The sequence below is a fragment of the Bufo bufo genome, chromosome 8 (genome assembly GCF_905171765.1).
Source record: "Bufo bufo chromosome 8, aBufBuf1.1, whole genome shotgun sequence".
In the NCBI taxonomy this organism is placed as follows: Eukaryota; Metazoa; Chordata; class Amphibia; order Anura; family Bufonidae; genus Bufo; species Bufo bufo.
In genome coordinates, this window is record NC_053396.1 from 27,172,489 (window position 1) to 27,181,211 (window position 8,723).

Genomic DNA, 8,723 nt, shown 5'->3' on the forward strand with positions numbered 1-8,723 from the left:
CAGGGCTCTAGATACAAACAGCTAAATATGGATTTTGCTGACCTGAATCGGCAGAGATGGATTTTAGGTGCCATGTCGCATTAAATAAATTCCTGACACCCATACGAACATTTTAAGTGGTGGAAGGGTACTGTTTAGCAAACGGGTGTCTTACAGAAGGCAGAATTACTTGAGAGAAGCATTACAAAGCACACATTTGTAAAAATAAAAAATTACTACCATACCCCAATTTTTTACTTTCACATGGGGTTGAAGGAGAAAATGCACCCCAGTATATGTTCCCCATTTTCTCCCCATTTTGCGAACACCCCATATGTGCTCGTAGCCTGCTGTTTTGGCGCACAGCAGGTCTCTAGAGGCAAAGTGCAAAATATGGTTTCACCTTGAAATATTCAGTGAGGGGTGTAGTTTCCGGGCCACCTCAGGGTGTGTTCAATTGCAAGATGGCGCCTGTCAATTATTCTGGAGAAATCTGCCTTCCAGAAGCCATTTGGTGCTCCATTTCTGAATTGGCAGACATGGATTTTAGCTGCCATGTCGCATTAAAAAAAATTTGGAAAGTGGACCCCCGTACGAACATTTTAAGGGGTGGAAAGGGCACTTTTGATCTAACAGGTGTTTCATAGAAATGAATATGTAGTGGTTGGTGAAAAATGGATATGTAAGCTATGCGTACTAAATCAGAGATATAAATTGGAAGTATTACAGGGAGCATAAAGGATGAAATTAAATTAATACTCCATGGGTGAGTGGTAGATTCTGAAGCACTCCTGCATGCACAGGGTTCTGAGCTATAAATTGTTGGGCATACGAATTGGTTTGGACCACCATTAAATTTACAAAATCTTCAGAGTATTCCGGAGTTGCCCACAATATCTGGAATTTGGGGCTGATAATCGTCAGGGGGTGGAGTCCATATGGGGTCACTGGGGGGCTGCCTCCGCTGCTACCCTGGGGCGCCTTCTAGAGGGTCCCTCATCAGCGGATGATGATGATGATGAGGGGGTAGAGGAGTAGAGGAAAGTGTCATCCTCTTCTCCCTCACGTAGCCTGTGCGCCAAAACAGCAGGCTACGAGCACATATGGGGTGTTCGCAAAATGGGGAGAAAATGGGGAACATATACTGGGGTGCATTTTCTCCTTCAACCCCTTGTGAAAGTAAAAAATTGGGGTCTGCTAGTAATTTTTTATTTTTACAAATGTGTGCTTTGTAATGCTTCTCTCAAGTAATTCTGCCTTCTGTAAGACACCCGTTTGCTAAACAGTACCCTTCCACCACTTAAAATGTTCGTATGGGTGTCAGGAATTTATTTAATGCAACAAAAACCGCTGCATGCTGTGCTTTGTGTCCAGTCGATTCCTTGCATTTTCTGCCGGATTAGGTGGCCGGATCGTACTAAGACCCCTAATGTCACCTGGGGACCCCCAAAGAAGCTTGTGTGTTGGCTGAAGCCTTCCTATCTTACTGGTGGCTGGCCCTGCCTCTCAATTGTGCTTCCGGTTTTGGCTCCGCCCCTAGACTGCAAGGGGGTAGGGCCTGTTGGGGGTCATGTGATTGGGCTGCTCAGTCAAAAATGCCCGGGCCAATTTTTTGTCCCAGTCCGGCCCTGGCACCCCATGTATAGTCCTGTATATTACACTGCACCCCATGTACAGTCCTGTATATTATACTGAACCCCATGTATAGTCCTGTATATTACACTGCACCCCATGTATAGTCCTGTATATTACACTGCACCCCATGTATAGTCCTGTATATTATACTGCACCCCATGTATAGTCCTGTGTATTATACTGCACCCCATGTATAGTCCTGTATATTACACTGCACCTCATGTATAGTCCTGTATATTACACTGCACCTCATGTATAGTCCTGTATATTATACTGCACCCCATGTACAGTCCTGTATATTATACTGAACCCCATGTATAGTCCTGTATATTACACTGCATCCCATGTATAGTCCTGTATATTATACTGCACCCCATGTATAGTCCTGTATATTATACTGCACCCCATGTATAGTCCTGTATATTATACTGCACCCCATGTATAGTCCTGTACATTACACTGCACCCCATGTATAGTCCTGTATCTTACACTGCCCCCCATGTATAGTCCTGTATATTACACTGCACCCCATGTATAGTCCTGTATATTACACTGCAGCCCATGTATAGTCCTGTATATTACACTGCACCCCATGTATAGTCCTGTATATTACACTGCACCCCATGTATAGTCCTGTATATTACACTGCACCCCATGTATAGTCCTGTATATTACACTGCACCCCATGTATAGTCCTGTATATTACACTGCACCCCATGTATAGTCCTGTATATTATACTGCACCCCATGTATAGTCCTGTATATTATACTGCACCCCATGTATAGTCCTGTATATTATACTGCACCCCATGTATAGTCCTGTATATTACACTGCATCCCATGTATAGTCCTGTATATTACACTGTACCCCATGTATAGTCCTGTATATTATACTGTACCCCATGTATAGTCCTGTATATTACACTGCACCCCATGTAGAGTCCTGTATATTACACTGCACCCCATGTACAGTCCTGTATATTATACTGCACCCCATGTATAGTCCTGTATATTACAATGCACCCCATGTATAGTCCTGTATATTATACTGCACCCCATGTATAGTCCTGTATATTATACTGCACCCCATGTATAGTCCTGTATATTACACTGCAGCCCATGTATAGTCCTGTATATTACACTGCACCCCATGTATAGTCCTGTATATTACACTGCACCCCATGTATAGTCCTGTATATTATACTGCACCCCATGTATAGTCCTGTATATTATACTGCACCCCATGTATAGTCCTGTATATTATACTGCACCCCATGTATAGTCCAGTATACTGCGCCCCATGTATAGTCCTGTACATTACACTGCACCCCATGTATAGTCCTGTATATTGTACTGCACCCCATGTATAGTCCTGTATATTGTACTGTACCCCATGTATAGTCCTGTATATTATACTGCACCCCATGTATAGTCCTGTATATTACACTGCACCCCATGTATAGCCTGTATATTACACTGCGCCCCATGTATAGCCTGTATATTACACTGCACCCCATGTATAGTCCTGTATATTACACTGCGCCCCATGTATAGCCTGTATATTACACTGCACCCCATGTATATTCCTGTATATTATACTGCACCTCATGTATAGTCCTGTATATTACACTGCACCCCATGTATAGTCCTGTATATTACACTGCACCCCATGTATAGTCCTGTATATTACACTGTACCCCATGTATAGTCCTGTACATTACACTGCACCCCATGTATAGTCCTGTATGTTATACTGCACCCCATGTATAGTCCTGTATATTACACTGCACCCCATGTACAGTCCTGTATATTATACTGAACCCCATGTATAGTCCTGTATATTACAATGCACCCCATGTATAGTCCTGTATATTACATTGCACCCCATGTATAGTCCTGTATATTATACTGCACCCCATGTATAGTCCTGTATATTACACTGCAGCCCATGTATAGTCCTGTATATTACACTTTACCCCATGTATAGTCCTGTATATTATACTGCACCCCATGTATAGTCCTGTATATTACACTGCACCCCATGTATAGTCCTGTATATTATACTGCACCCCATGTATAGTCCTGTATATTACACTGCACCCCATGTATAGTCCTGTATATTACACTGTACCCCATGTATAGTCCTGTACATTACACTGCACCCCATGTATAGTCCTGTATGTTATACTGCACCCCATGTATAGTCCTGTATATTACACTGCACCCCATGTACAGTCCTGTATATTATACTGAACCCCATGTATAGTCCTGTATATTACAATGCACCCCATGTATAGTCCTGTATATTACATTGCACCCCATGTATAGTCCTGTATATTATACTGCACCCCATGTATAGTCCTGTATATTACACTGCAGCCCATGTATAGTCCTGTATATTACACTTTACCCCATGTATAGTCCTGTATATTATACTGCACCCCATGTATAGTCCTGTATATTACACTGCACCCCATGTATAGTCCTGTATATTATACTGCACCCCATGTATAGTCCTGTATATTACACTGCACCCCATGTATAGTCCTGTATATTACACTGTACCCCATGTATAGTCCTGTACATTACACTGCACCCCATGTATAGTCCTGTATGTTATACTGCACCCCATGTATAGTCCTGTATATTACACTGCACCCCATGTACAGTCCTGTATATTATACTGAACCCCATGTATAGTCCTGTATATTACAATGCACCCCATGTATAGTCCTGTATATTATACTGCACCCCATGTATAGTCCTGTATATTATACTGCACCCCATGTATAGTCCTGTATATTACACTGCACCCCATGTATAGTCCTGTATATTATACTGCACCCCATGTATAGTCCTGTATATTACACTGCACCCCATGTATAGTCCTGTATATTACACTCCCCCTTTATGTATAGTCCTGTATATTACACTGCTCCCAATGTATAGTCCTGTATATTATACTGCACCCCATGTATAGTCCTGTATATTATACTGCACCCCATGTATAGTCCTGTATATTACACTGCACCTCATGTATAGTCCTGTATATTACACTGCACCCCATGTATAGTCCTGTATATTATACTGCACCCCATGTATAGTCCTGTATATTATACTGCACCCCATGTATAGTCCTGTATATTACACTGCACCCCATGTATAGTCCTGTATATTACACTGCACCCCATGTATGGTCCTGTATATTATACTGCACCCCATGTATAGTCCTGTATATTATACTGCACCTCATGTATAGTCCTGTATATTATACTGCACCCCATGTATAGTCCTGTATATTACACTGCACCCCATGTATAGTCCTGTATATTACACTGCACCCCATGTACAGTCCTGTATATTATACTGCACCCCATGTATAGTCCTGTATATTACACTGAACACCATGTATAGTCCTGTATCTTACACTGCACCCCATGCATAGTCCTGTATATTACACTGCACCCCATGTATAGTCCTGTATATTACACTGCACCCCATGTATAGTCCTGTATATTACACTGCACCCCATGTATAGTCCTGTATATTACACTGCACCCCATGTATAGTCCTGTATATTATACTGCACCCCATGTATAGTCCTGTATATTACACTGCACCCCATGTATAGTCCTGTATATTACACTGCACCCCATGTATAGTCCTGTTTCCCTTATCGTCCTCGGCAGCACAGAATGGGGTTAACGTTGACCTCTTTAGTTTCATAGGACCGCCCACCTAGATTTAAACAATCAAACAATTAGTTAATCACATAATCAATACGCCTATAAGGTCTGGTGAATTGCAACTGCCCCTTGTATTTTTTTTATGTCCTCATTTCTGAGGAATCTGCCCACCTGTCTGGTGTGGTGAAGATCGGCCACCTATGCCGTGGGGTGTGTCCCAGGCTCCAGGCCAAGTGTCCAGCAGTGCCACGGGTGTGTCCTTGGCGCTGGCACTATGCCGCATCCACGATGTGCGCACCGGCAGGAGGGATCCATTGCGGTCTGATAGCCGCTGCCCTGCCGATGGTTCGCGCAGTGTGCGCCCGACGCTCCCGGCATTTAACATCCCCAGCATGCCTCTCCTAGGATCGGAGGCCGCCGCACTTCCGGGTTCGGGCAGCGTCTGACGTCATCAGTCAGCGCGCCCTCTGGTGCCAATAGGAAGCCTCAGGAGCGGCTGACGTCACCAGGCGGCGTCCAGGGCGCCAAATTCAAATATTTAAGGTGGATGCAGGCTGGAGCAAGCTGCCATAAGTGCCTGGCAGCCGAGCTCCTGTGAATTTAAGGTATTGTGTCAGCTGGGGTTCCTTCTGACTAAGATCACCTTGCTGGTTTTGCTCATTGTATGTCTTTTTTCTCTGTTCCAGATGTCTGGGCTTCCTGGTTCAGTGAGAAAGAGGTCTAAGAAGCACAGACACAGATATTGCCTGTCATGTGAGCAGCCCCTACCTGATGAACAGCGAGAGGACTACTGTGACAACTGTATGGCAGCGGATTCTGTCCATTCTCATAGATCTTCTGCTGGTTCAAAAAAGTCTAGGAAGAAGCAATCCCGCTGCATCTCCTGTATTCAGCCCTTACCGGAGGATTCACACTCCAATATCTGCGCTTCCTGCACTCAGCCTGAAGATGAGTCTGACGCAGAGTCCAGAAAACTAATGAGCCTCTTTAAGTCCTTTCTGACAAAGCAGAAACAGAAAGCCAAAAAGAGAAAGCGCGATCCTATCTCCTCATCCTCTGACGAGTCTCTGACGTCTGAGAGCGAAGACTCAGGCTCGGATTGGGAAGTCTCTAATATGGAGGAGAATTTCCTTTTTGATAGGAAAAATGCGAATCGCTTAATCAAGGACGTAAAGGGAATAATGGAGACTAAGGAAGACCCTGTTGCCGCACAGGACAAGGAGAGTCTCTTCTATTTCCCAAAGAAAAAAGCTTCAGTCCTTCCAAGCCATCCAGTTCTGGACTCCATATTCCAGAAGGAATGTAAATGTCCCCTGAGGAAAATAGATCCGGGCTCAAGATTCCGTTCCATTTATAAGATTGACTCCGCTGAGTCCTCAAGCTGGGAAGTCCCCGCTAGAGTTGATCCTGCGGTAACAAGGCTGGCTAAAAGGTCCTTCTTTCCCGCAGATGACTCCGCGCTGCTGAGGGACCCGATGGACAGAAAGGCAGATAACTTTCTAAAGAGACTGCATTCTTACTTGGCCACGTTAAGTAAGGCAGCCATGGCAGCAGTACCAGTGGCTCGAGCCCTCAGAATCTGGCTAAGTCACCTAGGAAGGGACATCGAGGACGGAGTCTCCAGAGAAGACCTGCTCCTTCAACTGCCGTCCCTTAAAATGGCCGCTGAGTTTTTGTGCGACTTTCCAGTGGATTCGCTGAGATTCCTGGCTAAAGATATGGCCCTCTCAAATTCAATAAGAAGGACCTTGTGGCTCAAGCTATGGGCAGGAGATGTTGCCTCAAAGACCAACCTCTGCGCTCTACCCTTTGAGCCTGGGAGACTGTTCGGCTCTCAGCTAGACAAGCTGTTAGAAGCCAATTCGGATGAAAAATCTCTGAAGTTCCCTCAGTTTAAAACCAAGAACCGTCCCAGGAATTTTCGTCCCTTTGGTAGGCAGCCTTACCGCAGAACAGGCTATCGTGGGCGATCTAGCAGAGGCCGGTCAGACAGAAGAGTCCTTCCCAGTTCTGCTGAAAAAGCAAGAGGAAAGGAAGACATCAGTAAAAACTCCAAGGCTGATTTCTGACGTCGAAAGCCAGTCTGTAGGAGGTCGCTTATCCCACTTCTACAACAACTGGGAGAGAATCACTACAGACAAATGGGTTCTGGATCTAATAAGGGACGGATACTCGCTAGAGTTTCTTCATCAGCCAAGAAGCAGATTTCTGTTTCAAAGAGAAGACCCTCATATAGATCACCTGGTGGACCAATTTCTAAAGAAAGGAGCTTTAGAACGGGTACCAAGAGGTCAAGAAAAAAAGGGAGTCTACTCCAGGTTGTTTTTAGTCCCAAAAGCAAGCGGGGATTGGCGTCTCGTTATAGACCTCAGATACTTAAATCATTTTCTGAGAAAAATCCATTTCAAGATGGAAACATTAAGATCGGTGGTGTCCACTCTTCAGCGAGATCAGTTCATGGCCTCCCTGGACTTGGAGGACGCCTACCTGCATGTGCCCATAAGATCTTCCTCAAGGAAGTTCCTAAGAGTGGCCGTCAGAAGAGCAGGGAGAATCCTGCACTTTCAATTCAGAGCGTTGCCCTTCGGGCTGACGTCCGCACCCAGGATTTTTACCAAAATATCAGTGGTGGCAGCAGTGCATCTACGCTTACAGGCCATTCAAGTCTATCCTTACCTCGACGACTGGCTAGTGGCAGCAGCAACGGAGGAACAGTTACAACTTCATCTCCGTACAGTCATCTCGCTTCTCCAGTCCCTCGGTTTCATAATGAGTTGGAAGAAATCTCAGCTCTCCCCAACGACGTCGAAAAGATTCTTGGGGATGGTGATAGACACCCGCTGCATGAAAGTGTTCCTTCCTTCAGACAAGGGTCAGAAGATCAGAGAGGAAGTGAGAACCTTGAGATCCATTCACAAGCCATCCGTACGCAGAGTGATGAAGACCTTGGGTCATCTGACTTCTACCATAGATGCGGTCCCCTGGGCGAAGATCCATATGCGAGACCTTCAATGGAATATGATACAGGCAAGACGCACCAGTCATTGCGATTTGGAAAGAAGAATCAGCCTGAGGCCTTCCGTTATTCAGAGTCTGAACTGGTGGTTACAGACGGAGAAGCTCACAGAAGGGAAATCATTTCAGTATCTGTCACCGATAATAATGACCACGGATGCCTCAGCCAGAGGCTGGTGAGCTCACGTGCAGAACAGATGGATCCAAGGGAAATGGTCTCCCTAGGATATGCGACAGTCCTCGAACTTCAAGGAAATGAAGGCTGTTCTGGAATCACTAGTCCATTTTCAAACCCTCCTGGAAGGAAAATCGGTGCTGGTTCGCTCAGACAACCTCTCCACGGTGTTCTATCTGAACAAACAAGGAGGAACGAGGAGCCCGTCCTTGATGAAATTATGCAAACGGATT